This window comes from Pinus tabuliformis, chromosome 9, assembly GCF_031772625.1.
Source record: "Pinus tabuliformis cultivar Carrire ecotype Pingquan chromosome 9, CPIR1, whole genome shotgun sequence".
Classification (NCBI taxonomy): domain Eukaryota; kingdom Viridiplantae; phylum Streptophyta; class Pinopsida; order Pinales; family Pinaceae; genus Pinus; species Pinus tabuliformis.
In genome coordinates, this window is record NC_142307.1 from 835,769,228 (window position 1) to 835,775,017 (window position 5,790).

At 35.5% G+C, this 5,790-nt stretch overlaps 1 pseudogene across 1 annotated transcript; it reads right to left on the reverse strand.

Moving 5' to 3' along the window:
- Window positions 1-4,022: 4,022 nt before the first annotated feature.
- On the reverse strand, window positions 4,023-5,231 carry LOC149151385 (aldehyde oxidase GLOX pseudogene; annotated as a pseudogene). The gene is made up of 2 exons (XR_016263274.1): window positions 4,265-5,231; window positions 4,023-4,189 (listed from the first exon to the last, which is right to left on the reverse strand). The product of XR_016263274.1 is annotated as an aldehyde oxidase GLOX pseudogene (transcript).
- Between the last annotated feature and the right edge of the window lie 559 nt (window positions 5,232-5,790).

A 5,790-nucleotide genomic window follows, 5' to 3' on the forward strand; every position in this document is an offset into this window, starting at 1 on the left:
CCAAAAGGAAAAATTATTGGGTCTAGTAAATATTGTCATTCTAGCTAAAGGGGCAATAGCTCAGTGGTAGACAAAAGTGATATTTGGCGTAAGGTCGGGGGGAATGAATAGGTCTCATACATATTTTTTGGAAATTGAGATAGTTTTTCTAAATTATTTTTTGGTTGCAGGTAGAAGAAAAAAACCAGTTGTTTGCACTAGAAAAAAAAAGAGAAGGGAATTTTGTTCTCTCTAGGGAAAAGTATATAGACAATTACCTTTTCCTCCATTGAAATAATTTGTAACATAAATTTTTAAAGGGATTATGTGATCTTTTTTGTTATAGATATCAGAAGAAAAATGTTTTTGTTGTTGTCTTTTTCTTGTAATTTTGATATATAGGTTAACCAAGCAGGGAGTTATGACACCAAGAAAAAGAAAAGGGTAGAATCAGTATTCCTTAAGGAAGCTTGATTGAGTAAATTTTAGTTAGTAATGTAATGTATAGATGAGAGGGTCAAGAATAAGTTAGATGAAAAGTTAGAAATAAAGTTATTTCACAAAATAAATATTTTTTTGTCAAATGTACATACCTTACGTAGGTAACAAATGACAACAATTGTATATACTTTGTGCCCCAAATCCCAACTTAGGGTTTTTCCTTAACATAGTACATTAGATTTACCTTTCAAGCTAAGAACTCCCTTAAAACCACTTTTCTTGCATAGGCATTTAAATGACATGGAGGATGATGAAAATTGTTAACAACCATGGCTACTTATTTACAACTTTATTTCTTAGGGTTTATACATACTTGATCTCAATTTATGCTATTAGTTTTAGGGATTTAATCTTATTAACTCATTATTTTGTCTTTTGAACAATTTGTTCAATATGACTACAAAGTATGCAAAGGAAAACTCATTTTGGAGATATTTGAGCACTTGTATAATATGTACCTATTTTTATATGACTAAGGTTCCAAAACCCATCATTTATGCATGGTAATATATATATGATTATAAGAAAGCTTCTAAATATGTTCCTCTATTAATGTGCATTTAGTCATTGTAAAACTTTTTAATTCCGTGGTTATTTCAATATGACCTCCAACTAGAGTATGTATGGTTCTTTCTTTTAAATTGATCCAGTGCTTTATTTTAACATTAGGTACTCCCTTAATCCCAAAGTGTTTCAATTTCCATCAATAATTCCCCCCTTAAACACTTGGCTAAAGTGCATCTCTAAAAGCTTCTCAACAAGCTTTGTGTGGAAAGGGCAATTGTAGTACCTATCCAAATAGGTTCTATAACTACTTATTGGGAGTATTTTATTTAACCAAGTGGTATTGCGTGCACTTGGAAGTTAATGTGGAGGTTATCCCTCCATATTAGCTTACAAATATACTAAGCCTACTTAAATCATTCACTTTGACTATATGGTAGCTTGTATAAATTTATCTACAAAGTTTCTTCCTTTTTCTTTCCACTATTCCTGATACTAAGCAAAGCCGTAATAATTGTCAAAATAAGCTATCATATTTAGAATTTATTGACATAGAATTCTCATTTAGGAATTTCCACCCTCTTATATAGAAAAAAATCGTACCCATCTTTTTTATGTTCTTCATATATATATTTCCTTTGTTTACTATGAAACATACATTCTTTACTTACTATCAAAAGTTACATGCATTCCTAATAATTACTTACTTTCAAAATTTACATGGATTTATGAGAATTAATTTCTATATACATTACAACATTCTTAGGTTTTTGTTTTCCTTTATCAGTTCACCAAGTATTATGTTCATTGTTCATTCTTAATGTAAACAACCACATGCTAAATATTATTAGTAAATACATGCTTCAAAACCAATTGTTCCTATTAATAGACCAATTACAATAATCATTTTACTTATCTGAATAATTGGAAATATAGTAGGAACCAACACATTCCTCCCAACTAATAAATTGCAACTACAAATCCCCCCCAAGCCTCAATCTTCACTACTATTAGTAGCTTGTATTATCTTGTTGGTATTTGTGCTCCTCCCTAGATAGACTCTAGCAACGTCCTACTTTTCAATGTCTTCTCTTTCTTTTCTGTACCTAGGATTTTATAGGATTATCTCTTACTTAGCTTTCAACATTGCATTTATCTTCAACTATCCTCTTATTTCCCACTGAAAATAACATTTATCTCTAGTTACGTTGTCTCTTGGTGGTAATCATTCCTTTTGGAACCTTTGGGAATCATGGAAGGTTATAACTATGACGATTGCCACCTTTACTTGTTCACTACTTGGGACTCCAACCACTTCAACAATTACTTAACAATAGAGCAACCTGACTACTCACATGTTGGTTCCCATAATATTTCTAAATTAAAAAATAATTTTATTTATAAATGTATGTAATTATTTACACCTATTAGTAAGTTATTCAAATTTAGTCTTGGCCATGCGACCCATGTTTCTCACTTAAATCATTACAAGTCAATACAAAATCATAAATTATTATAAAAGTAATTACAACAAGGGGATTATATTTCCCTCCCTTAATTTGAAAATCGTCCTCGGTGTTTTCTTTGCACTCATCACTTCTAGAAGAGTGAAGAAAATGCTTCTTGAATTTTCTCCTCCATCTCCTAAGTGGCCTCCTTAGGGGAAAAGTGCTTCTATTTCACTTTAACCCAGATGATGACTCAATTTCAAAGTAAAGTTTCCCTCGTTCACATTTCATAGAGCCTTGACTTGGAACTCATCTTCTAGTTCAACCTATATCACATTCCAACCAATGATATGATTTGGATCATAAATATATTACTTTAAAAGTGATACATAAAATACATTATGAACTTTTATGTGGGTTAGTAATGCTAGCTAGTAGGCCACTTGTCCTACTTTCCCTTGATGTGTTTGATTTCAAAATCGAATTCACTAAGGAAATTCATCCACCTTGTTTTCCTTGCATTTAAATTCAGTTAACTAAGAAAACATTTTAGGCTAATATGACCAATTACTAATGTGAATTTATTTCCCCAAATGTAGTCCCACCACATTTTTAAAGCATGAAATAATCTAGCTAATTATAAGTCATACACACCATAGTTTGTTTTATGCTCCTTTAGTTTCCTAGATTCATAAGATATAACATGGCTATCATGCATTAACACTCCAGTTAATCCTTACGAACACAAATTTGTACATACTATATAACATTTATTGGGATAAACAATCTTAAGTATTAGAGCTACAAATAGCAAATATTTCAACCAATCAAAGCTTTCTTGACACTTTTGGGTGTAGATAAATTTAACTCCTTTCATTTGTAAGGATGTTATAGGGTAGGCCAGCTTGGAGAAACGTTCAATGAATTTATGGTAGTAATATATACTTCTCATAAAGGATCAAATTTTAGGTACATCTTTAGGAACGAGCAAATTAAAAAGTTCCTTTTCCTTTCAAAAGTAGATTCCTTCTTTGGATATTACATGCCCCAAATATTGAATCTGATCTTGGTAAAAATAACATTTACTAACATATAGTTGATGTTCCCTTAGTGTTTGTAGTACTATTCTTAAGTGTTGTCCAGGTTTTTCTAGTGTCTCGGAATAAACCAAAACATCATCAATGAATATCAATACAATTTTCCTAATACTAGTTGAAAACATTGTTCATTAAACACATAAAATGGATATTGTTTATGTCCATTTTTTTTCACAATTTCCCAGACAGAAACTCGCTTCTATTCAAGTACTTTATATTACCATTAATACCATAAAAATACAAGTTCTTTTAGGGCATGGTTCCTTTCTACACCAAGTTTATTTATACATATAACAAAAGTTTGAGCCTAAGGGATAATACCCTAAAAATACAAGTTCTTTCAGGGCATGGTTGCTTTCTGCACCAAGTTTGTTTATACATATAACACAAGTTTGAGCCTAAGGATAATACCATAAAAATACAAGTTCTTTTAGGGCATGGTTACTTTCAACACCAAGTTTGTTTATACATATAACAAAAGCAATCTGTCGGTGCATGATTATTTATCCTGCGGCAAGTTTGTTTGTTTTAACAAACGCTTCAGCCTAATGGACGTAAACTATGGGTATATATATTTCAAATTTACATAGCAATGATTGGCTATTTCAAATCATACGCGCGCTCACTATCCAGACCTCCGACCGAGCGCTCATTGTCTGCCTGCAATGTAAACGGTCATCAGTTTTTATCAAACTAACGAAGTGCTAAAATAGTTGAGTTTCCTGTATACTTTACCTGGTCTCTAATTCGTGATTTGAATCCAGGCTGCGATGCCGGGGATGCCCTGTGTCAGTGGAAACAACATGTAATAAGATGATGGTGCAATATTCCCGTTGGGAGGAGCCGTGACAGCGACAGAATACGTATTGGTTCCCACACGAACAGCTGCCGCCAATTTCAGCCTCAGCATGCGCTGGCCCTGAGCAAACGAATGCGTTGTGAATGGCGCACTCAGAAGATTCATCTCCAAGGCTGTGAGCTGACCAGTTAGAGAAAAAAACACAGTAAACGTCTGCCCATGGCTAACAGTAGCAGGGGCCTTCGTGATCTGTGGGCGTATAGCGTTCCAAACACTGGCGAGATACGGAGGCGAGAAAGCTTCCACTCTCAACTCCGTGGGAAAGGTCCCGCTGAAAGTATAGAACAGATGAGTATTACTCCCAGCAACCAATACACGGCCATCCGCCAACAAATTCGCAGTGGAATGATACACGCGGGGAATCGTAGTGGCTTGGAGGACAGAAAACGTCCGCTGTCCTGGATTGTAACTCACTGGATTCAAGACGGGTTCTGAAGCGAAGCCGAAGCCCTGAGAGCCCCGTCCGGCGCCATTGATTATAAGCACTTCGCCAGAAGGAAGAATGATCATGTCGCCCATGCATCTTCTCATGGGCATATTCGACATCGTCCAAACAGGTGCCGCCACCGTGATCACCATTCTGCCGCACGTCTGCGAAGTCGGAAACTGTGCGGTGGGTTTCAGAAAGGCCCCTGCTTGAGCCCCTCCGCAGACCATGACCTCCGCAGTCTGGTAACCACTCGAACCTTCAAGCGGGAGAAGCACAGAGCTTCCCCCCGAAGGATAATTTCTGGGCTCCCCGGGTATGGTAGGGAAATTGCGTACAACGGTGCTGGTATTGTAATTCAATTCGATGGAGTCCCTATTTGCAAAGATATAGAGATTCCCGTTTGCTAAGAACATCGGTTGAGCGGGTAGATAAATTCAAATTCGAACATCGAATGAGCGGGTAAATAAATTCAAAATCAAATTTCAAATTAGCCTGTCATTAATGCGTATATTGTATTGTATACCCTGGTATTTATGGGCAGTATCATGTATGTTATGGCCATGAGCCGCGTTCTCGTCGGTATTGTATGGTCATGGAGCAGTCACCGGAAATAATTTGGCCGTGTTATTTTTTTGCTGACAAACAGAAGAGACGGGAGTCCCCATGCATAATGATCCGCAGATGCAGAGGTGTACTTCACATGGACCCTGCAGAGAAAAAAGTACTCTTAAAGACTAATAAAGGCCTATAGCATGGGATTTATTGGTTGCCAAAAATTCTGGCAAATGCTGCTGCTTTCTTCCAAACTGTCATATGTCATATCACTACATGTACGTACTCAAGAAACAAGGCTTCTTCACCCTTTAACTTTGACTCTGTACACAATATTTTGTCAATTCCAAATGCTTTTTAACATGATTCGTACTGATGGAATGGTTAATGTAGATATTTTGAAGCCCCATGTACGAGTTT